The sequence below is a fragment of the Acanthaster planci genome, linkage group LG01 (genome assembly GCF_054643075.1).
Source record: "Acanthaster planci isolate LZ-2023a linkage group LG01, COTS_SCS, whole genome shotgun sequence".
In the NCBI taxonomy this organism is placed as follows: domain Eukaryota; kingdom Metazoa; phylum Echinodermata; class Asteroidea; order Valvatida; family Acanthasteridae; genus Acanthaster; species Acanthaster planci.
The window spans coordinates 39,119,934-39,146,030 of record NC_141777.1 but is presented as its reverse complement, the minus strand read 5'-3'; the positions used below and the strand labels follow the sequence as shown (position 1 = coordinate 39,146,030).

The 26,097-nt window shown below is 41.7% G+C and overlaps 1 protein-coding gene across 2 annotated transcripts in view; it reads left to right on the top strand.

Annotated features, from left to right (window-relative positions):
* The first annotated feature begins 6,752 nt into the window (after positions 1-6,752).
* LOC110980495 (uncharacterized) overlaps positions 6,753-26,097 on the top strand; it is a 202,728-nt gene continuing 183,383 nt past the window's right edge. Inside the window, exons 1-2 of one of the 2 annotated variants that reach the window (XM_087146347.1) lie at positions 6,753-6,961; positions 16,899-17,500. The gene's annotated coding sequence lies outside the window, so the exon portion shown is untranslated. Of the gene's footprint in view, positions 6,962-16,898; positions 17,501-20,581; positions 21,412-26,097 lie in introns of those variants that run through there. The other variant, XM_087146353.1, reaches the window with a different exon arrangement.

Sequence of the window (26,097 nt, the reverse complement as noted above, 5' to 3'; positions counted from 1 at the left end):
CTGGGATGAGCTTCGAACCCAAAGGCTCTCAATTCCTTAATTCAGAAACTAAAGCCTCAAAAGGGCGCGTGCACTGCACCCCCATGAGGCCAGGGGACCTGCCCCCTCTCCATCGCTCAAATTTCGAAATTTGAAATTTTTTTGAGAAACTACAAATGCCCCTAAAATTTATCTAGCTACACAGGCTAACAGAACGTGTACCGTTTATTGAACTATTTTCGTCCAGTCTTGAGCTTTCAAATGTTTCAAGCCTCTATTGTGCAACGATTGGGCTTCTGCAGACAATTTCAGTCACATGTTGCATTGAGTTGTCCAGCACTACAACGATTTGCCTGTGTGGAGCCGAGTTCCCCACCTATTGACGTGTTTCTGTCACCTTCACCTCGGTAATGATTGCATCAATGTCATACCGGAACACTTGTTGCTTGCGGGCTACCACGCTGGCTGCAATCTAATTGCGGTCAGCGGCTGTCAAAGACATTTACTCTGCGTCTTGAAAGCGCCGCTACACAAATGAATTCCAGATTGTGCAAGTCAGCTGACGGTATCAGTGGTAGGATTACTGTGGTTTTCTGGAGAAACCTCATGGATTACTTGATGACAGGGGTATACAGCATGAACAATAACTAGCATTGTTCAGAAATACTATGATATATTACAAATGTCGGTTTTCGCCTGGCTGTGCCCCTAAATCCGAATAATCTCCTCATTGTAAGTCGTGGGCTAGTGAGCTTATTCGATCCGTTGGGTTGTCACTTAAGTTGGGACTCGGATGGGGGTTCCTGTAAACGAACTAAACGCGAGCCAGACCCACAGGAAGTACTGCCCTCAAGTTGGGATAAAGATAGGGACATCCAAAGTTTTGCAAGGCAGTTTACTTTGTAGATGTTCCTTTGAAGCCCCAAGTTTTCAGAGTAAGCGGGCCACAAACCCCACTCCGTCAAGGTACAAGTCTACACACTTAACATTTACTCGTCACGAGTCATGGTCGTAACTCCTATTTGAGCATGTACTCCTACGTGAGAATGTATTGTTTTCCTCCATGATTTGAGTGACTGTTTAATAGTAATACAGAGCAGATTTAAGATTTTGCATCGCTAAATTGTTTTTCTCGAGGTAAGGGCGTATTATACAATTTTTTCTAATCTTAAAACTTTGCATCTTTGATGAGGAGATTAGCAACTTGTTTATGAGACGGTCAGGCCCACGTTTGCAGGCATTAAGGTTTGTTATTCTAAAATCTCTTTACTGCTTTGATATGATAATGAACGTAATCTCAAAAGTTAATACCAGTGAATGAAGAATACCGTGAATGCGTTTGTGGCTAGTCTTTTCAGTACTCTGTAACTCACCGATGAAAATGCAGGTGAAAATTCTTACGCATTCCTCATGTAAGCTCACTTCTCATCCCGCCTATCTCCATGTTCTTGCATGGTTCAAACAGCGCCCAAAGCCGCTCCAACAATGCGCCATGCGTGTGCACCGCCATATTGCCACGTGCCACAACAGCCATTCTCCACCTCGAACCTCGAGCCCTGGAGCGGCACACGGCAACCACGACCAAAAGACCCTCCCACCACTCATCGATTTGTCATGGAGGGTCCGCCTAGGGTGGCTCTTCAGCTCGCAACCGTCGCCCGGGGGAAGATTTCCTACACCCAAGGTGAATCATACACCTGAGACAGTGTTTTGGTTGGGGGGGGGTTGTCGGTTTCTGATTTGGTTTTTCTCCCCGGGGGCGGTGCACGATCGGTTCAGGATGAGCTGAGCGGAGCTGGCAAGGTGGGGCGGCTGTAACCACACGGGAGGGATCGATTCCCATCTTCGGTAGCAAGAGGCATTCTGACACCGGTCAATCGGCTTCAGCATTGCTCTACACGATTTTTCCATGTTTAGGAATTCATTTCGTGCTGGCTTAGCCTGGTTTTATTTTTCAATTTACAAAATCCTAAGTTTTCGCTAACAGAAGTACTAATGTTTGGCAGTCATAAAGGGGAGGTCGTTGAATTACTGTAATTTGGCCTGGTTGCACATTCCTCCCAGCTTGAAGTATACATGATTGAAACATTGATTGAAACCTACAAACCCAACAGGTCCAAACAAACCAGAACACCCGTAAGGCAGTCTCACACGTTCACACTCATTATTTTTGTGGCCTTTTTGCGGTACACCTAATTAAGTCCATTTTTGGTTACTTCAAAATACATTAATTTTCTATAAGCACTCTATTTTAATGACGTTTTTTGATGTCAAAACTGTATCGTATCTGATCTTCAACGCCAGCACGCAGAAAAATACGGAGCCCACCGTACTCTGCTTCAACAAACCAGAAGAGCTATTGCACGTAGATTTGGTTGTATGCCTAACAAAGTTCGACATAACATTATTTATCTTTGTCCTGAAGCCTTCAATGTCAATACATGTATGATTTTCACAAGCCCTTTGGAGTTAGGCTAGTTTATTCAAACAAAGCACGATGAAATATATTTAAAATTGTAGACAGATTTCTGCAGTCGTAACCTAAGTTATTTTAGAGAATACAGATGTTTCTTTTTTTCTTCTTTTTTTTTTTTACATCGACCCGGCTTTTATAATTAATCACGCACCTACCATGATACCTAAGTCTTGCCACGACCACGCATACAGATGAGTTGCTCAAATGTATATGGCCTCCATAATTTGTAGGTCTCGACTAGCAATTGGCATGAATTGACCAAGTTTTCTAAATGGACACGAAACCCACACGTGATAATCTCGCGCCTACCTCGACAGAAATACCCCTCGCGCGGCACACACAAGGCGCAGGTAAAAGAAAAAAATCAATCTCCAGTTGCATGGAAGACGTAGCCTCGGTAAAGTGACGTCACGGCCTCGTTTCCAATTATCAGTTACACTGGGCAGACGCCGGGTTCTAGGTTGATAAATTGCCGCTGACACAACCTCATCAACAGGGCGCCGCAGCACAGATGACCCATAATATAATCATCAAAAACTCCCAGGGACACGATCTATTTCCTCGTATCTCTTTCCTGTCAATCTGGGCCCATCTGGGGGCGGGGCGGAAGACTCAGCGAAAGGGGTTTAAAAGGAACCAATCAGAGTCTGATGTCCTTTGATGCCACCGCTGTGGCACCTCGCAGACTTGTGTGCGGGAGTGATGTGTGTCATGACCTAGTTCCCATGGCCTATTAGTGTCCAGTTGCGCCGTCTTGGGCATCTCTCTTGGGCATCATTCTCTTTTGGGTGGATTCAGAAAATCATTAGACGTCAATCAGTCAAGTAACTTGCCATGAAATAACGATAAAAGCAGGATCAAGCGTCATTTTGATGATCCAACAATGCTAAGGGATTACGTTGCACCTTTGCACATACAAATTAATGACGTCTGGAATACAAGTGCATGTATTCACCAGTAAATTCCTTTCTTAACTGTTTCTGGTTTCACATCTCGCCAAATTTTAGTTAAAGAATTTTCACATAAAATGAAGGCGGAATAATTCAACATGTTGAAACACCATGAGATAAGTGCATGTACGTCGTTGTCGATGGACGTTCTCATACAATGCTATACGTATTACCACTCGTAGGTGTAGCGGTGATATGACACTCATAGCAACGAAGAATTGATAACTTACAGATGGCCATCTCTAATAAAATCTGTCAACATACATGTCATTTCGTAGACGTTTCGCCCTGTTCATCCATCTTTATAAAATATCTCCAATTTGGAGGACCATTTTGGGACGGATATCTCGTAGCCCAGTGTTACTCAGAATGCGGCAAATCAATCTGACAGGAATTATAAATTTACAGCAAATGACTGATTGCATTAGTTCGCAGGCTTTATCGGCAGGGCGTTTCATTTGCCTTTAATATGGATAATTGGGAACATGGATAAGAATTTATAGTTCATTAACCTGACATTTGCTTGCCCTCAAATCCACTTGAGAACTCAAGTGTCATCAAAAGATTCTGACAGGATGAACAAGACGTAACTTATCGCCCCATTTAAATGTTGCGTGTGGAAATAAGTTTGTAAAAATCACTGTTTTCCACTTTGTATTTAATTTCAGGGTAGCTTTATAAGTGGAATACATGTATTTCACCAGAGGGTTAAAAACAAGCATCGAAAAGGAAGGGAAGATTTCTCTATATTATATTCACTTTTGTGTGTACGCTTCTCATGCGGAATAACCCCCATTTTTCGACTGCATGGTGTGTTCGCGTCTTCCCCCATTTGAATCAAAGAATCTCCATTGTCTTTGAGTAGTTTCTCCGACTTGAACCACATTCCCCTTCCACTTTTGTCCACTGTACAAGAGAACAAAAATCTTTTTGCTAATCCTTTGAGACATGAGATGAATTCGATCCATTAACCAGAGTTAATTAGCTATGTACATCTGCATTTGTGTAAAAAGCTTACTCCTTGCCAAAGCCATTACTTGTGGCACTCTTGCGTCGGCTGGATACACAACTAAATGTATTCATGGAGGAATGTGGTTATTCCTCCATAATGTATTTGTTTCTCATTAACCACGATGCACAGTACTACATGTATACTGTGCTTGCATTATGAAGTTACACCACGGAGGTAGAATCCGTGGTTACACGGAGTTTACCCGGCACGAAATAGGACGGGGGTACCCCCCCCCCCCCACAAGTCCAATCCTATACACACTCCAGCCTATACCCCAGATGTCTCTCTGTCCCATAGTTTGCATCAAATGTGTAGGAGACATGCAGTCGGCACCATCAGTGGATCGGAGGGCACACGCACTGTCTTCATTACCTCTCAGTTCCAAATACATATGTAGAAGTTCAAGCCGTGGAAATATGCTAGAGAGTCAAGTTATCGAAATGCTACTGATATGATTGTAAGGAGTTTGGGGCTTTTTACGCCAAGGAAGCAAGCTTGATCAGCGGCTAATTCTAGGAACCACAGTTCACCGTCTCAAATGAAGACCACGTTCACAACCTTGGAATTACATGCTGACATATCGAAACCCCTCAGTCACTGTAACAAATTATTTCGCTTGGAAAATATGTGCATTTAGAATATCAGTAGGTAAGTTTCTATACACAATCTGTTCAGTAATACATGAATTGTTATCGTTATTTTGTTGAAAATGTTTTCTTTACGAACGAGGATTTGAAAAAACTGAGATTAATTTGAAAGTTAATTAGAAGCCTAATTTAAAAGGAAAAATAGAAAGACATAATTTGATAAAACTGATACGTTGCAATTGACAATGACGATAATGATGAAATAAAAATGAAATGAGGCTGTGTAAAAAGAACAAGACATTTTAAAAATACAAGAATGGTGCCCCGCCAAGCCCATGCCTACTCCCACTTTTCTAATTGTTTGAACACACACACGTACGTACACATACACAAAATCAGTTATAGCCACTGTGACCTTTACTTTTGACCTTTCAGACATAGGTTTGTGGGCTTACCCAAAGAATGCACAAGCCAAATTTGAAATTCCTTTGCTAAATACTTCCCAAGTTATCGCGCTGACAAGATTTCTATTGTTTTAGCTTTTGTGACCTTGACCTTTGAATCCCAAATGCAACTTAGGCTTCTCAGGATCAGCAATAGCAATCCATGAAGCTCATTTGAAGTTTATATACGCAAAGAAATTCTGAAGTTATCACGTTGACAAGGTTTCTGTTGTTCTATGCATTGTAACGTTGACCTTTTTTTCAGACTCAAATTCCATAGGCTTCATTGGATCACCAAGAGTAATCCACGAACCAAAATAATTTGACGTATTAAGTATTTCTGAAGTTATCGCACTGACAAGAATATTCCAGACACAAATGCACACTCGTACACCCATGGACGGAGAAGGGGGAACAGTATGCCCCTTCGACTTTGTCGGGGGTGCATAAAAAAGAAAAGAAAGGAGGGTTTCACTTGAAATGAAAATCTGTAATCGCCACTGAAAATGAAGCAGAAAATATTAGCACAAGAGAGAACAACAACCCGTTGGTCTAAAACAATGTCCTTAACTGTTCAAAGCGTTTCTCATTGTGCTTGACGTTGTAATAATTCAATGCCAATGAATAGAGTGACGTCACAAGAGTGGTTTAATTGTCATTGATGCTCAAGGATTTAAAGGGATAAGAAGAAGAAAACTTTAAATCGTCTGCGGTTTTGAAGCCTAAATCTGTCCCTGTCTGTTGGTTGGTTTAAAAATGCGCAACATTACATCAAATGTCATACGAAGACCCACCACAACTCTGCCATTTAGCCATTACAAAAGGATGACGGTCCGAGTAGTTGCTCTGCTTCGGCATGTCATAAGTCGTGTCACTGGGTCATGAACCAGGAGGGTTACCACATGGCGGAACTAAAATGTAATGCTCCACAACTTGTTGCTTGGGCAAAGTCTATACCAAAGAACACAGAGAAGCATTTTATTTGGTACCGACAATACACTCTAATCCGTTTGCTCTTTCACTTTAACTCGGATAATAACACAGGATTTGCGTAATGTGCAAAACTTGCACTGCGCGATGTTCATGACTACAGCCGTTATTTTTCACCTGGTGGTCCCTAATGGTATGCACTTATTGATTCAACCTCACGACATGGTGTGGCGACCCTTTGCAGCCGTCGGGAGTCCGCCCTAAGAAACATAATCTCTCACCATCCCTGTCACGTGGTTGAACTCTTTCTGGCATTAATCTTGGAGTTACACCGGGTGTCTCTTTTGTTTCCATGTTGTTCCGGTCTGCATACAGTGACGACTAGCATCTTGATGAAGGAAAATAATCCAGGCGGTTTTCAGGCACGGGAGCGGGGACTAACCGTGTAATGTAGGCCAGTAAGCACCGGGCAAGCTGGACATCGAAGATAACCACTGGGGTACTTATTCTCTGCAGAGATCTCTGCAGAGAGTTTGGACCTTTTTCTGGCTGGTGACTACCTACTTGTGTCGGTTTCTAGAACGGTAAGTGAAAATATAAAGAACCAATTTCAATTGATTCCAAAACTTACCACTTCATTTTCCCCTGTTGATTACATTTACGTTTGGATATATCAACTTCAAAACGCTTAATGTCTTCATTGTACAGCGCATTTGAACATATCTATATGAAATTTGCGCTTTATAAATGAATGAATTATTATTAACATTGAAATAGCTAATTTATGTTTTGCTATGTTGTATTTCTGCGTTGTTTCTTAACAGACAGAGCGTTGTTTTGCTGATTTTAGGTGCTTGTATTTAACATTCTGCGAATCAAACTTAACATTTAAATGATCATGGTATTTAGTGTGCAAGTGATACCTATGAAGTACATGTACACCAGGCTCTATGGACCGTGCTATACACCTTTACACAACATAGAAAATCGTCTGATCCTGTGAAAATGGAATGACGATTTTCTTTATTAAGCAATCTATGTGTCGGCTTGTTTCATTATGTCGCCGCTGTTCTCGACACACGGTGATTCGAACTGTCTACGTCGGAAATGATTTGGCACCGTTGTCATGGTGACTGTGATGAAGGTGTTCAACCTCACCCATTTGGTAAGAATGAGTGTTTCCAAACGACACAAACAGGTATGAGTAAATATAGTTGGTATATGCTGTCTGCCTGGACGCGATATTTTGCGTCGTGGTGTTGCTTTGATGTAGAAAATGGGTTTGGGAGCCTCGTTTATACCGTGTATAATTGATAAAATTCAAAACGGCCACACCATCTGAACAATAAATTTTTAAAGGCCCTTTTTTGGGTAGAGCTAAGGTATCTGACTCTGCTATGGCGTTCAAATCACTTTACCATTCTCAGTGTGATTTAGCTACACACTCTGAACATTCCCTTCAGAGGGGCGTGGACTTGTGGACATGAATGGACCCCACCCGAGGGATTGATGTGCCATCCCAAATCATAAGTTGGACCAGTGTTCCAACCAGGAGCGCCAGAGATGAGGTTCAACCGGCAAATAAAACGCCAAAGTCGCCAATACCACCCGCCACGTATGATGACTATTCCTGATACATTTGCATCTTTAAATGACAGCAGAACAGTTTTTTATGATCATACTTAGGTGATGACCTACCGGCGCCATCTTACGATACAAGATAAGGTCGCTAGAAAAGTCTCTGATGTGAATGAGATGTTACACGTACATATACGTGTATTGATGAATCTATACCGCCCAACAAAATGCTCACTGACTCAGACTATCGGTGGACTTTGGCTCGTTTGATGGGTCGTGTTTATTCTTTTCTGTGTGATTCGATGCATTTAATGATCAGCTACACATGCTCGTTCTGTAGTAGATTTGCGTACATTTTTCACCCGAAGTCAAATGAAACCAAACTGAGGACAAACCGTGAAAACTAGAATTGTTTTGTATCGCTCACTGGCGCCCTTGGCAATGGAGATGTTGTACATGTATCTCGGTGTGTCGAGTGATAGAAGTATCCGACATTTGATACAGCCACTTGGGTGCGCCTGCAGCGTTCGGATATGATTTCATTTAGTCGAGAGTGCTGGAATGCAGATGACACTCAGCGTGTAGACCAATCCACGCGGACTTCATGGTGGGCCTGAATTACTGTCAGGCTGTCGATGGATTTGAATAATATATCAAGTTATAAATCAATTTAGTTGGGTGATAACGGCCGATAAATGCACAATGACACAAAAAAACTAGTCTCCCTGATGAGGCCTGAAGAACACCAACTGGCTTGATTCCAATCATGGAAATTTGTAAAAACAAATTACCGTTTTTAAACGACAAAGGTCAGATGAACCTATCCCAGTGTGTGGTCACATATCGTGAACATATTCTCACTGATTTTTCTCCACATCACAAATACTGGAAAGTGATTAAAATGACTAACTTTCTAACTTATGGGCCGAAGATTTCGTATGTCTCTGGATGTCCAATTTGTCCATTAATTTAGTTTGCAAACAGTCCTGGATTCTTATTATTTGGTGTATATTTGACACAGGGTTTGTTCTGGCACAGTCCAATTGTAACACGAGAACGTTTAATAACAGTATCAGCCCACATCTAGTGAACTTGTACTATACTGGTATATAAGTGAATCAATTTGGACTTGGAGTAGGCATCTTCTTATAACGAGGCAGACATTTTTGGCCGACATTGTTACTCAATGTTCAGATTTTTTTGTTTCTATTTAAGCCCCAAATTCCATTTTACAGTCTAGACCTCATTCACGTGGAAGCTATTTTCAATCTGATGTAAAAAATCTGTGTAATAAATTCACTCATGATTAGGATGGAATCACACTACTTTATGTTTGGGGTGCGCTTCACTTCTCCCTTTCAATATTAATTGTGAAAAATTGAGCTGTTTAATCACAGATTTGTAATTATTCATCAGAGTAGACAATCACTAATTTGTCATGAAGTTAATATAATTGCTTTAATTTATACTCTCAGTTGAAAAAAAAACAGTTAGCCTCGCTTTCAATTTCAATATGGCCGACCAGTGACCGACCCTGTTATCTAGGCTTACTATGTAACTTTAGATTTCAGTATACCGTGTGGGTGTACGCGGAGGGTACTGAAATGCACCTGCGGTGATTTTGCGTTAGTTTTTCCCCACATTGCTGAGATATGAAAGTTATATTCCGTTATGCTTTTAATTGTGACGTATAAGTCATCTGCATAATTAAAAGCATTTTATCCGTCCAATGTTTCATACCAGTTCCTTGTCTTTGTGATTTGTACATGTTTACGTTTCCATGGTGACAACCATTTTGTCTGTTTCCCTTCAGCTAACACATGTCAATACACTGGCTTAGAACGTTTCGTGTTTCGTTGCAATCTCAATCGTCAGGTCTTGTCACTGACGATGTTTACTTGCAGCACTGCCGGGGTGCGTTGCTGCGAATTCAATGCCCGATCAGACGAACACTTTCGAGTTTGTTTTTGCCTACCCGACAGGCGTGTCGATTTTAGTGATTAAACTTCATGCCCAGTTGTCATTTTATGCCGCTGTAGGGAATGGTGTATAACGGCTCAAGTTAGAGCATACCCAGAGCGATCACCCGCTGTAATTGCAAACATTCACGGAGCTGAAAATGGTATGACAGTTTAAAAAAGTATACTTTTTCTCTCTAAAAATCTTTTACCAAAATTCCATCGGGTCAGACGGTTTTATCCGCATACTGAACAATGACGTTGGGACAAACAGTTCAAATAAAATTGTTCAATTTGAATTGAGGGGGCCAAACGATGCGTATCTACTCAAGTGGTTAGAGTACCCCGCAGATAACGAATTCGACCGATTCAAATTATTATGATCTTATATTTTGACAAAAAAATTCGAGAAACTCTTGCTGGCTTCGTGCCCACAGGTAATCACATTTGCACTGAGTGCCCTATGTACACAGGTGGCTATTATTCAGGCATGTAATACCAATTTCCCTCGTCTCTCTTCAACGATTGGGTATCTTTTTCAATTTCCTTTACTGCTTCCTCAGCTTTTCTCTTCAAAGAAGGAAACTCGGAGAGTCCTGTATCGATGGTGCTCAGCTTCATCGAGGGAGCAACCGCGGTCGGCGGCATTGCAAACACGAGGCTCACCGCGCGCTGCGCTTTTGCCGCCGATTTCATTTTGCACTTTGGCAACCGGCAACTTGAACGAGAAAAAAATCTTACTTTGACTTTGTTATAGTTTATATTTAGCTACCTCATGCAGGCTTTATGGAAAGCCAACTGCCTAAAAATAGATTTTTAACCGTGACACGTAAACTAAAAAAGACAAACCCCAGGTAATAATGTCCAATGTATTTGAAACTTTCAAAAACCAACTGGTTAAAACAATGGAAAACTGGGTTGTAAAAATAACCAATAATTGTTAGCTATGCTAACCAATCAGTTTGCCTCACATCCAAGTACATTCAGGTAATGTACTTTTGTTTCCTGTTAAGCTTTGTATTCAGTCTTTATGACGCCATCTAAGGACAGTTCGGGCTATGTGGTTTTTATGCTAATGCTAAGTTTCCTCTTCGCGAGCGAAGCCTTAATAAGAGGCACAAGTTGTTTAGTTTGAAGTATTTGGGAATTTCGCTGTGGCGACTGTGTTGATTCACTCTTCGGTTGTTCCATTGTTGCTTCAGTACAGTCAGTGAAAAACACTGGGTAGCGTGTATCTACTGGTCTTCGACCGAACCCGACAGAACGGTATGGTTGAAGTCCCCATTTTAGTCAAGTAACTGTTGAGGGCGCTATACAGGCATAACGTTCTTCGACAGGAGTACCACTGACTGCCATTTTACGTTGAGTGGACAGACGTTTCTTTGTAAAGACCGGTTCATACTTCACGCAAAACCTGAGTTGTGACGTCAGATCAAATCCTCTGCTGTAAATTTGAACACATTAATTTGAGTGAAAGTTTGCTGCAAATCTTTCGTGACGTCATATTCGCTTTGCTTTCACATCCGCCCGTAGTATGAACTGGCCTTAACAGCCCTTTGTTTTAACTTATTTTGGAGGAATTTTGCAACTAGCTCAAACAGTTTTCAATACACAAAATAAAGCCCAGTAATGATAAATTAAGTTGAACATCTCCAGAGATTCAAGTAGAAATTTCTCGCTTGTAAATATTAATAATTCATTTCTCAGTCAAGACCAATAAGAAATAACCATTTGAACGAAATCATCCACGACGTACTCACAACTGTAAAGTTATAATGAAGCTCCCTTCTAAGCGTATTTTCAGATATTTCTTCTGTTGGACAAGTGTACAGTATATGATTTCAGATAATTTTGCGTAAGTTATTCATCGACAGCGCCCCCAAGTTCAAACAATTCTTTTGCATTCTCAGTCCTTTTGCATTGTCCATCCGTAGTTGTGGTTTTGTTTAGTGTTAGAAACCCTTGTTGTGGTTTTAGATGTGACAGGATCCCTCCTGGTGCGAACAACGAGAATCATCCATCGTTCTTGGCCTAAGCTAGGAAAACTAAAACAACATTTTTGTGCAGCCAATGCAATGTTTTGTGTGTTCAGATATTAGGCCTACTCTCACCGTATTCAATGCAAGACTGTGGGGAAAAGGTTAAGAAAGCTCAGTTGAAGAGTCCGACTACAAGCGTTTGGCTGAAAGAAAAGGCCTTGTTCAGCTTGACTCCTATAGGGCAAGTTTTAGGAATGGTTATTTCAAAATTGGATTTCAGAGATACTTTTGGGATGTTAGTTTTGGGAATATTCCTTCTGATTACTTATGCTGTGTTGTAGAAATGTACTGACAATGTGATCCTTAAGGCGAAGCCTTACTCGGGGTACTATCACACCGCCCAAGGTCGGTGATGACATCAAATTTCTGTGAATTCTCATCGGATGGATTTTGTCTAACTTCTCAGATGAGAGATCGGCACCAACAAAAGTCCACATCTAGCGATATTCATTCTTTTGAGAACTTTCTTATCAGTTTTTTCTTCGTTAGTCTGCAACGTAATACGTAATTCCTAACCCGTCCGATCGATAGAGGGCCTTTTATCAACTGGAAAAAACATACGATGCCCATTATCAGATACATTGCACTTTTCATTGGTTTAAAATGAATACTGAAAGCTGTTTGGGGGACACACAATATTTTCAGGTCGTGTACCTCATAATTTCAGTTAGAGCAGGCTACATTTTCAAGCGTCCCCCTGCTAAAACAGCATAGCCCTCCTCTTTACATCAACCTTGTATCCATACCGTACCTCCAAACTGTGCATCCAGGATGGTCAAACTCAGAATAATTCAATTTACAGCCAATCAAATTAAGTCTCTCTATCGGTGCAATGGCTGTGATTGGCCAACAGGGGTTACTTAGCGTGCTTTCAATTGCTTTCCAACACCTCGGGCATTGGACCTACATGAGTTCAAGAGTCGCCCCCAGGGCAAGGTAAGAATAGCGTGTAACGTAATGCTGGGGTCGATGTTTGGCTTCGAGGCTGCCAAGGTTCTAGAGACAGCTTCTTGTAATGAGGTACAGCATCGAATTTCGACTGACCCCCCACCTCTATCATTTCTCTTCGGAGCCGACACATAGGAGCCACATCAGCCTGACTTGGCAACGAGCCTTCATGAACTCGATTTTTAAAGGTTGCAAGAGTATGACGATGGTGGCGAATTTTACTTAACAAAAAGTAAAAGTTCCCGCCAAAAGTACAAAGCTAAAAAAGTTGCATGTCCAAACGTGAGATTCAAGCGAAGTGGAGTGAATTCTCCTGTCTACTACCTTGTCTTTGCAATTAGTTCTAGCCAATGAACTGACCAGGACAGTGTCCAGACAGAATGAACTCCAAAAAAGAAACGGGAAGATGACTTGAAGGAACTGAGTACTGAAAGATGTTTCAAACCGCGTTTCGTACCTAAGGTTACCGTTTTAAACAGAAAAACAAGAATAATAATTCAGGAAATTTGGAAATAATCAATTCAGACATCCTTCATAAAGTGACAACTAGAATTTGTTTGTTTGTTTGTTTTTTGACAAAACCTGGCCTTTTATAGGCCTGAAGGAAGGGAGCTTTTAACTAACGTCTTTCTTTTCTGGTTCCCATATGAAACTGCGCTCGATTCTTGGGGGACTATTATTGGTCCGTAGTCCGTTCAAATAAAAAGGAAAGTGTGTAAGATACGAACACGACTCCTAGTCCTAAAAAGTGCACGTCAAACATTTCCGTTCATCGGTACAAGGATGGATTTCCTGCACAGACGGACGTCTGTGAGAGTCTGCATGTATTTGTAGTTACGTTGGTTCTGTTTTATGCAATATACAGAAAATTAATGTGCTTCAGAGTATATATTGTCGCGCAGTCTTTGTTGATGTGAAGTCAAATTCAGTCCGTATACAAGATAGCAGAGATTCCACCCCTTGGCTGTACCCCCCCTTCGACATTTGTATTTTTCTTATTATTTTTCTGATGGGTAATACTGTGAATTAATGCACAACCTTTCAATATAATAAATTTCAGGAAAAGACACAACAATAATTCTTCAATTACAAAGGCTCACCCAAGTGTTCTTTATGAAATCCATTTTTTGAAGGAGCTATCTGATCTTCATTAATTCTAGTCTGGACTAACTTCACCCGGTTTGAAAGAAATTTGAACGTCTTCTGTTATGATCGTCCCACCATGATGTGATTGTAAGCAGATAAAAAATATGAAACCTTAATTTTGATGGCATCGTCCAAAAGGTCGTTATGCTACTTTGATAGTGACTACCAATTTGACTACTGATAGGAATCTACTTGCAAGTTCATCGAACTTTTGGAATCGCATTAAATAGACATTTCCGCTTCTGAATTTATTATCCCAAGGCTTAAGTGGTTGCTGGAACGTTTTCCGTATGGTTTGAGCGGAAGCAAATGGAACAGTTTAAAAATGTGGAAAAGTAGATAATTACCCAGCCACTGCAAACTTAAGTCGTAGGCCTATGATACATTTGGTATTTCTCCTTCAAAGATTTTTAAATGCACTAGAGGCTGAATGCACATGCTTTAATATCATTTACAATTTTAGTTTCTGTTAATTTCCAATCGTGATGGGCTTTGGGGGAAATTAATTCCCGTGAATTGACTTGAGATCCTAATCGTATACCAGATGGTTCTTATGGCAGTGCAATGGTCATTGCACCCAATATCCCGTCAGTTCCTTTACTTATCGAACTTGAAAAGAGTTACCGTACCGTACCGTACCACGAACACCAAGGCCCTGCGGGCGCACGGCTCACAGCTGAGTGAACTGAGCTGTGTACCCAATTGAGCGAGATTCCTTTCTTTCATATTGTGACCCAGTCGAGTTACAACAACGACATCCGTTGAATCCATCAGATTAAAGCCATGTAAATTAATGCTTTGATAATCAAAGCCGCCTGCCTTACTGCGCATGCATGTCTTGATGGGGCTCGGGGGATATGTTGTGATTGGAATACTGAACGGATAGACGCTGTTCCTTCGTGTTCTACTTTTGTGAAACACGAAGTTGAATGTCCGCAAGTTTGGAATGTATGCCCTGTCCTCGGATGCCGAATGCCGAGTCTCTGGAAAAAGTAGGTCCAGTGTAGTAATGCAAGAAGTGATCAGGGTGACGCCAGTTGGTATCTGCATAGGCCTACCTTCACTCGCCTCCACCATCTTCACAGTGCATTGGGAGGACAACTTTTTCAGTATGAATCGGATGTACTTTTTGTCGAGCAATCTTTGGACGATTTCATTCGAATATTAGCATTGGTCAACACTTCTGCTTGTGCATGACAGGTGTGCACTGATTGTTAGCCTAAGTGCATGGATTGGGCCAAGCGACCTACAATGCTTAGCGAGTCCACACCTGTGATTATTTCCTTCATAACAGCTTCCCAGCTTCCTGTTAGGGCCCTAGGGGTGATGACTACAAAATGTGATGCTGTCCTTCTTCTATGCTCATACAAATTACAAGCGAGGGCTGACTTGCTTAATGGCGATAAAACGTGATTTCACTGGTTGCTAACCAACAATTAAGCTAGTTAGTAACTAAACAAGTAAGAATGATCTTGTTGCAAACGGCAGATACGAGAACGATAAAGTCAATGCAAGAAGTCACGATGCTGTTACTTTGTGTCGGTACATGAATGTTCTCACTGACTTTTCTTAGCGTATACAGTTTTCAAGATCCTTCCTCTGCGGTCTCAGTGCCAAACATGTTTCACAACCGTTCAAAAACTTCATCGGAGCAACTGGCACTCACGCACTTTGGCATTCAAAACTTTGTTTTACTTTTTAAGTTCACACGAACCTGCTGTCCTGCCCTCTTAACCGTGAAGAGCCCTTCATGAAGTGTCACAGTGGATATTCCACATGTGTGACTGTTTTCTTTGAAAGATAAAAAGTTGATAAAAGTCCTTTGGAAGTCTTCAGTGTGGTGATCCTTAGAAGAGGTCACATCCAAGGATCGAATTGGGGTATTCATACCAAGTATCAAGCTGTGTTCGTCAATGTGATAGACGAAATAATGTTCCCACTGGAGGTTAAGGATGTACTGTTTTCAACATTAATGGTATACTTTACCAAGATAAAAGGACGATTAAGGACAGAGGGCTACTCTTGCATTAAGCAATTTGACTTTTATGGAATGATTTCAAGGAATGGTGATGCAAAAAAAAGCGCACCTTTAATGTCAGGTTCACTATCCTGATTGCAATCGGGTAAAGAAGCATCGACCAATGTCATCATCTCTACGTCAACTTTGCAGGTGCCATTTCACCATTTGTCAACTTACAATGTCCACAGAGATCGCGACACCCGGGCCAGAGCTGGCAAATTGAATCAACAAGAACACCCTTCGATGAGATTTTTTCCCCCTTTCTTCTGATGATCCAAGCTGGTTCCCTGGACGGGGGAATTGTAGTCGGGTTGTATGTATATATATTCCCATCGTGCGTGCTCCCGCCTATAGGTCCGGGCTAATTGCTGGTCCCAAGACGACGACAACGGGGGGATCGATCCAGGCACGGGCGCTGCTCGTAGGCCGCAACCACTCGGCCATAAATAGATCGCCTTCCTGCTTCGGTGTTTCCTCGGCTAACCTGGCCGGTGGAGAGAAACCACCGCATAGAACATGAATCGATTGGCTGGGATCTGGCGAGCCAGGTCATACCGACATGTGCTAATTCCCCTTGGTATTGTCTTTCTACGTCTACCCGTCACCTCTCGCTGTCATAATGCTCTCGCACACAGTTCCTCGCTACTGGCTGCTTGTCCGCGTCTTAAGTGAAAGGTGGTCTAGAGGCAGAGCAGCCTCAAGTGACGCTACTACTAAGCCGTTTGTATGCATTAAGCGACGGAGTACATTTAAAAGAGAGAACAAAACGACAACCTTTTTTGACCATTTGAAAAATGAGTACCTAAAACAAAAACTGTATGTTTTTTTGCAGAAATCCAAACCCTGTTTTTGGATCTGGCGATCTTGTAATCACCACGGGGGAAATAATTTAGCCAGTGAACCTGACACCTGGGTTTTCTCTGGTCCCTTTGCTGGCAGCCAGCGTCTTACCCCTGAAGCAGCAACATTAGCGGGGAGAGAACAACGCGAATCATTACCAGAAACACCCTCTACAAGCCCGAGACAGACGACGTAAGCTGCTGACTCGACGGTTTGAGGAAGACACACGATCTCTTGGAGTCTTCAGGGGAAGAGGAAGCAGAGAGATGCACGTTCCAGCGGTTGCTTCTCGGTGTCAAGTGCGTGTGTAAATTCTGAAGTTACGGGTGTCTGGTATATGAGGACGCCATCGTTGGCGTAACGTGCCCGAGGGTAGCAACCTCATCTGCGACCGCCAATCAAGCGGTACATCGGCCATCGGAGATGCACTCTTTCGTTCGTCGCTACCGCTTGTCATAGGATGCGTCGTAACATACCAGCTTTGCATTAATACACGAAGACTACACAGCTACAGCTTGCTATCATTAACGCTTGGGTAACCGTGTGAGATACCTAATCCGCAGCTTGGGTTCATCGGGCATTTATGCAACGAAGGTGAGTTCCTTTTCCTGTTTGGATTTTTTTTTCAAGATTATTATCGTGGCTTTAAAGTGAATCAAGACATACTACGCATGCAGTTTCATGTAAACTGTGGCAACGCTGAAGTGTTGCCGTTAGGTACAAGAAGCGAAGCTGGCACACCGGTACCATTTGATTACTGTAGATACCATTATTATACCGTTACGAATTAATTACCATTCGAATTTCATTCTGCTGACATACACATTTGGCAACACCGAAGTCCTTGGTCAACTATCTTATGCAGGAAATTAACACAGTCTTAAATAATCTGTCACCCGCTTTGGTAGCTATTTGGCGTTAAAGGTAAAGAACATTTTCCCACTGCATTGCATTATTGTGCAAAGACGGAGTGTTATTGTGTTTAGTAGGAATAGTCATTATGGTTAAAACTATGGAATATTACAAAAGGAGAATTGGAGATGCCGACGAGTTCAGGCTGAATCTACGAAGCCTGAGGAAGTCCGTGGCCGGTTTAATATCGACTACAGACTAAGAACGTTGATATCAACGCCACGTAGCTATGTTTAGTTAAACTACCGGGAATAGCTTTTGTAAGCCTGGCTCTTTGTGCATTATCCCAAGACCGTAACGCTGTGTTAAAAGACCTCACTCCACGGAGGCAATTGTGGCCAAAACAGCTCGGGATTGTTTTGTTTTGTGTTGTCTTCCTTCATTAGCAACCCTGTGCACAGAAGTGTCTCATGAGAGGGGTCAAAACCATTGGGAAATAGACTGCATTCAAGTGTTGGCCATCTTGAATTGAAAGTAAAGTCAAACTTTTAACTTTGGGAACATGAGAGTTAAAATATGGACAAAATAAAAGTCCAATACATATTCATGTCAGGTTTTGTTTATAATAATTTAAAATTTGTGATAAATTATATCTAAATGTTTTAAGCAACATAAAAAAATTCAGTGTGTTTTGGAAATCTGGCTCCATCCCATTTAACAGAATACTTTAAATATGATAGATTCGGGGGATGAGGAAAATGGCTTCCCAGTGAATTAGGTCTTTTCCTCTCTTTTTTTCCGATTTCGCCAATCTCTGTTGCTGCTTTGAACCTGTACTCACCGTTCAAACTCTCCGTCAGGCAGGTATTTGCCGTAAGTTCATCTCACATTGGCTTCATCATTGATTCACGTCCATCGCTTACATTCCTCTGTACCCAAGGATTTATACCGTTTTCTGTCAGTACAGTGTGCTCTGTACAGTGTGATAAGTGCAGTGTACTGTCTCAGAAGTTCACATTGGAGTTAAAGCGGGTGCTTTTGTGAGCACACGTCAACAATTTTCACTGCTGACGCCTTCCGGGCTTTGGCCCTGCGGCGGTCAGTGTCTAAGCATGGACATAGCGAGAAGTGATTTCTTCAATTAGAGAATCAAATCCGTGATTATCTTTATCCTGTAAGCATGCGTTTGTAATAATGAAAATTCTGAGTGGCGGAGGAAGTGCCAACGTGTGTTACCACAAATTGAATTCAATTAAGTTCGCGGATTTATAATCCTATGTCACGAAGCGTCCAAAGGAAGTTCAAGGAAACTTTTCTGGGAAGGAAAAAGAAATCAATATCGTTTCTTTGAAAAAAAAATTTTTTTTAAAGGAAAGGCTTTTTTGTTTTAAACTTTGCGGATAAAATAAACAATGGAAAACAAACATCACAAAATGAGGGACATCAAGTTATCACCAAGGATAAAAGGTGTTATTGTTTGGTTTGCAAGTGCACCCTCTCTGAGGTCAGGTAGAAGGTGATCTGAGTGGCAGAATTGAGTTATTTTAAAATAACACATTGGCTTAAATATGATAATAGTAGCCATTCTGGAAGATATTTTTTGCAAAATGTTGGTTGTTAGCAAGTTCACACCACCATATTTTCTCCAAATTCAAATTCGAACGCATACCGACTTGTGTAACTATTTGTTCTGTTTTCATTTATGCCACCTACAAGCTCGGAAACCATGTGTCAATACTGTATATCAAAATGTTGAATTATTCGTTTCATTACTGTCTCCACGCACGAGTGCAGTGATCCGATGTGGAAGTGTAAAGTGCGTCACGAATTCCCCCTTTTGCAATATTAATCTTTCTGGGTCGTGGGATACGTACAAATGAAAGAGGTCGACGAAACATTCGCAAGGAATCATTTTGAGATCATGAGCTACCTCAGTAATACATAGGCTGTGACGTACTTAGAATCGGATGCAGTAAATAGGACCAGACCAAATAGAAACTGAGTTCAATAGTTTCTTGAACTTCATCTGAGTTGCAGTTGAATGGCAGCGAACAGCTATTCCATTTTGCGTGGAAAGCGAGCCATTAGGCCTAAATAGAAGCAGGCCTAATTCATAAATCATAGTAAAATTTTTCAGGTCTTACTGAAGTTCATTTAAGGGGAACCAAGGGTAAAAGCTAGGCGTTGGAGACTGAATCTGATGTCGAGGTTGTGGGGACATGCGCGATTTTTGTATCATGGCCGACGTACGCACAAGAGACCCTGTCCATGTAAATAATATCTTTTCACTTTGACATCCCAGACGTACAGCATAATCATACACTGTAAATTCCAGTATTGCAAACCAATCCATGCACATGCTCAATCATTATCCCTTGCTAACCGAAAACTTACTCCCCCTTGAACTCGACTCCACATCATCCCTTATTACACCCATCCCACAGTTTCCAATTTGATAGTATCAGACTGGTGCCGCAGAGTTCCTTATTCCAAATTTGGCGGCAACTTGGCAGCCATATTGTCTGGCTCAATCGATCGTCTGCGCATGGCATATACCCTCAGCAACCATTCATATTTTGTTGACCATGAACTTGTTCAGGATCTATCGATTTGCCAGCTCTACATCCTGCTCTACGCAATTTTAAATTTGAAAGAAAGTGTATTAAGAATTGAATCCAGCTCTATCGCTGCAAAGTAATATCTTCCCCCGTTGCCCCATGCCTGGACCGTTGTCTGCTTGCTCCATTACTGGTCAAGTAGCCTCTTGAGGTAGATAGCGGTCTCGCAAGTGTTTCCGTGGAGATTCGCGCGCTTTTGGCGAGATGGCTGGCTGGAAACGAAAGATGGACTGCTCCTATACGGCGAGGAGCGTGCTGGCGCCTGTACTCGACTTGCCCACTGGCAATAATCAGCTTGCTACAAACATTAAGACGAGGGGAAAGTGAGGGAAAGATGTGATAGGAAGAGCAAGCGCATTACATTGTAAGATCCTGTCTTCTGTTTCCAGGATCTCGACGTGTGGGAATACAAACGGAGCCATAACCAGGTCCCTTGACAAGGAAAGGAGCGTCCCGTGTTGCTCTGACAGATCTCTACAGGATTTATCAACGTTGCATTTTGATCTATAAAGCTGTGAAATATTTATCTAACATTATTTTTTGGTTGCGTCCCCGGCGGCCTGGCGCGACGTGGGCAGACGCTCTTCCTTCATTTCTGTTTGTTGTTGATGCTTTCACCGCCTACGGTCATTTATCAAGATTCATCTACTGACATGCAGTTGGAAGAGTAAAATTGGAAAAAAAAGGAAACGAGACCGGTTCGTCGTGTTGACGTGCGGAGTCACGATTTGGGTGTTATATTGTCCACGTTCAGCACACTGTCGTCAGTACAGTGTTGTACAGATTGTCTCTCGGCCTATTCAGTGTAGATCGAGGAAACTTTTGTGGAGTGCGATTTTGTGTTCGGAACTCATCTTTTTAGGAAATACACATAAGTGGCATCTACATCAAAAATGTGGCAGAATGAACAGCGATGATGTATCGGTTTGAGGATTTTCTGTTCACGGCATGCAGTACGCGCAATTCAACTGAAGACAAGTCGAGTAACGGATAAATACAGACCACAGCGTCTTCATTAAGGACAATCGGAAATATGTGAGTATCACCTTTCGACTTTTACGTAGGCCTAATGACTGTTGAGTTCTTTTATGATGAATAAAAAAATCTAAAGACGTGTGGTTCATGTCTTTGGTTGAGTTGATTTAGGTGTGACCTAATTTTCTCAAATTCATTTAACACATGAATGAGACTAAACATGATATATGATGCCTTGTCAAGGAAGCCATGACTTTTGTGTTGCCACATCTCTGAAGTCAGAGGCAGCAAAGGCATAGTCAATTTCGTCTTTTGAGACAGACTGACTTGAACAGACCAGGTTACAAATATTAAAATCCGTAAATGCTTTGTTGTCATCGGTTTTGATCTGATTTGGGGTTTTGATTTTGGTCATTGATTTGTTTAGTTTGAGTTTGTTTTTGAAGTTGGTTGTTTACTCTCTTTAACTTCTAAGTTGTTTCACTTGGATGCAAGCAACAAGCATAATTCTGAACCCCAGTGATTGACATTTGGTCCTAAAAAGTTGTTTGCTCGATAATAGCGCCCGGTAAACTTCAATAGTAGGTGGATCTTAAAACTGACAGAATCAATGTGATCTCATAGGGTATTCATAATCAAGACGATAAATTGTAAATAAGCGACTGCGTCATGCCGTCCATAGCATTGTGTAAATACCTCTACGTGTCCTGTCAGATCATCTGGGCTTTCATGGGGATATACGTCAAGTGAATGTCCAGGCACTTTCTGGTTTTGCGTCGGCAAATCGTCAATGGGATCATGGTGATGTTACGCGCGTTCTGTCATCTCGTTGGTATCTCCACTAGCACTAACACGTGCTGGTTCCCAGTGGTCCATCATTAGCTCATATAGGCTAACCTTGTTCTTGTCAGGATTTGAGTGATGAAAGGCTTACGATTTGACTTCTTTCCATTTAACACTCAACGGAACAGTCTCTTGACGGGACCTAGCCGACAAAGACACGTGCCCCGGCATCCACCCATGTCATTTTCAGCACAACACGTCGATCAGCGGAAGTTAGAGTTAAAATACCAGAGCCACGATGCACGGTTACTTGGGGACTTCAAATCTCCCTGACAACTCCCTTTACGTCTGTGTACGGGGCCGGTCGGGCACGGCCTGCAAGCGTGCCTTCCGACTTCAAGATCATTTTTCATTTCTCCCGGGTGCTATTGATTCATCTTTAGCATGCACTTTACATAAGCCGCTATGGATCCAGGGGGTCCCAAGGGAGCCCACCGCGTTGTTTTGGCGGGCATCTCGCGAGAGATAGCGAATGCACGCTTTGGTTAAAAACATTAAAAAAGTAGAATTTTGATGGCGAGTTGAAGTGATCACTACCTCGTAGCGTCTTAATTGGGGTATTTCGTCCCGTTGGCTACATTGCATCTCTTGCTTCATAAAGGAGATTGAGAGGACATAATATTCAGCGAGAAGAATATTGCGTTTGAAACTTCACACTCAGACTAAAGGAATGCACAGGACCTATGGTCATTAGAACGATTGACTGAACCTTACATGCTACGGTCGATTGCTAACACGCTGTAAGTCCTTATCTTTCGCAGCAGAACGCCCGGCACTGACCTTTTCTAACGATATTATAACTTTAACGGCATCTTGAATCTTAACACTGAGATCGATGAATCCCTTGTTAAAAGGCCATCTGTCTTTCCGTTCGGCTGAGCTAAGAAATCTGCTGAAACGCCGAGCGTTGGCTGTTGGAGGCTTTCGAGCTGGTGTAAAATTTTAAGATGAAGTGGTGCGTAGGCAGGGAGTACATATCTTGGGTTTAAAGTCATGAAGTAACGTCACTTCATTTATAAAATAACCAAATGCAAAGGGTTTTCCGTTGTTTTTCGAAAGCTTTCTGGAGGTACGCACAATTGTGGACTTTGACGGACCGGTAGGCCTACTCTGTCTTTGGAGTCTTTGAACTAAACTGATCAAATTTTGGAAGGATGGATCCAGTGATTTCTATAATTATCGAAACCTGAATGCAATGTTGTATTCCATGCATTTTTTTTGAGTGAGTTTATATGGTTGTACAAGGAATGGGCTGATTTGCAATTGCAAATGGCGTCCCTTTTTTCTAAATGATAGATGTATTTAGGATAAAACATGAATTCCATACAGAGGTTTTGAGCGAGGTACTGCCTTGAAGGACCCCACGCCCCTATTAACTTTAGGCTCATATCATTGATTTTGAAGTTAAGAATCTTTCAGAGTTGTGATTTTGGGCTATTGGAGAAAGGCACTCAATTAAACAAAATCGGCCGTTTTCACTTTCACATTTTTTCACATTCGGAATCCGAACTTGTTAAGCGTTGCATGTGCGAAGAAAATGCGAATCTATTAAAGTGACACTATTATGTACAATTTTTGTTTGCATTTGTTGATGTTTAATTGCTTATGCGTGTGTTCAATGCTGGTTAAGGGTATTTTGTCAATCTTATCTCGAGAGCAATTTGGTTATTAAATATTAAATGAACGTGATTAAACTTTGATAAAACTTTGAAGAATGTTTTCAGCCGCTAAGACAATTTTGTTTTCTCACTTTCAAGTACCAGTATGTCTGCTGTTCCATTTAACGGTGTTACTGCTACTTGGCGCCATTGTAATTTTTTCATCTTTGTGTGCAGGACCCCCAACCCTGCTCAACATCACATGGCCGTAGAAGTGGGTTTTCAGTGAAAAAAATTGTCAAAAATGACATTTTGGAAAAAATGACAAACATAATGATTTCCAGGAGTATTAAATGCAATTTTTAAAGCGGAGCCATTACTCCATTATTTCTCTTATTTAGTTCTATCCGGATGTTGATAAGGATTTGATTACTCACTTTGAAGGTCACGAACCCCCCCCCCGTATGCGTCCCGTTCGGACCGAAAGAGGTCGCTGTGTTGTCTTATGACGACTCTTGAGGACACATTTATACATGGTACGCAAGTTGAAGTAAGGAACACAGACCGCATGTCCATATAAGTTCAAGATATGGTCTCCCTGTCGATCATTTAAAAACAATAGTCATAATAAATACCCTTTTATAGTTACAGTAATCGTTCGTAATAAATTACTTTGTGAACTTCTTGTGCTCCACGATATTGACCTGTGCTTTACGAGATATTAGTTGCAAGAATTCACAAAACTCAGTGCGTCATCAGTATGAACCGTTAGTTTGCAACATTATCCTCATTAGGCTGGCCACAGGGGTCAATTTTGACTCCATCGTGTCTCAGTTTCCTTCTAAGAAATGGTGCAGTGCACCTCGACTCCTATCTCGGCAGCAGCTTAGATACAGTGAAATCAAACTCACTGTGGGAAGCAGCGTAACTCCATAAAATGCCGTTTGTGGACACAGCCGCTGGGAAAGTGTAATTTCTGTTAGCAAAGGGCTAGTCAGCGTTGACACAGCAATTTGAAATCTTCTTAACCCCCTTCATGATGGCTTGGCAAGAAGACGGATGGTCGTTGGACGTGGCGACGGGCTTTCAAGGCATTTGCGTTGTCTGGGAGGCCACAGCCGAGGGAAAAACTCCAATATTGCGGCGCCTTCTGGTCATCTGCACTTACCCCTTATCGTATCTCGCTGGCAAGAAATGCATGTATTCTGTTTATGAGGTTGAGAAAAATGAATTATGGGTGGTCAAATACGTTAAGAGAGTACTGGCAGAAAAATAATATCAGTGTCAAACAGCGTATTCTTGGAAAGGTTTACAGGTCTTCGGAAAGTGCGAAATGTCAATCGTGAACAGGCGCTGTGTTCGTGCCAACCTGCTGTGGCAATGATTAATGTATTCACATCAATTTCACAAGTAATGTTTTACTTAAGTGACTTGGTATATATTCGTAATATAGTGCCGAATACCACTTGAAATTCGTCTGTCCGTCTCTGACGAATGTCTGACTCTTCGTGAAAGTGCTGTGAGCATCATGTGTCCACAGAAAACACCGCCCTCAACGAAATTCATTCACACACGTCGGTCAGGGCAAATCCAAAATTAATTTACATCTCCCCGGCGAAATTACATCTTTGAAAGAAATTCATTCTGTCTAATAATACCAACAGTAGTCTTACGAGAAATGTTCATTAAAACAACATTATTAAAATCACTCTAAGAAAGAATGAACAAATAATACAATAATTCCAGACTGTACTATACCGCGAAAACATCAGGTCTACCAATGCTAGAATGAAGGGATCAATTCCAATGAGATGTCCTACCTAGTGTTTGTAATGACGATAATTATTATACCATCCTCTCGTAGGAGTCAATATTGAATCACTCGTCCGATGTGGTTCAGGTGCTTTTTTTAAGCCTCCGTGACTGCGCCGTATTTATTCTTCCATTAATTCCACCTTCCTACATCACCGTGGTTGTTGGGGGATTCTGAGCCTGAGACGACTATACCTGACCCTTATTTCATTCTAAGAGGGTACTTTGGCATTAAATGGCTGTTCTTATCAACATTGCCACTTAGGGCTTTGGGATGGTGCACCATCGGCGCCAGTTGAGAGGCGGGCAAATGGGGATTTTACTGAAACGATTACTAAAATTATTTCATCTGTTAGAGAATCGTCCCCTCCCAAGGAAGGTACGAGTAACGTTTCTTGCATGTCGGTGCTTAAATTCCTTTAATGACAGCATATCTCTGGGCAAGTTTCCCCACCCCTTCTGAATTGGATGCACTAGAGGACACTCCCCTTGC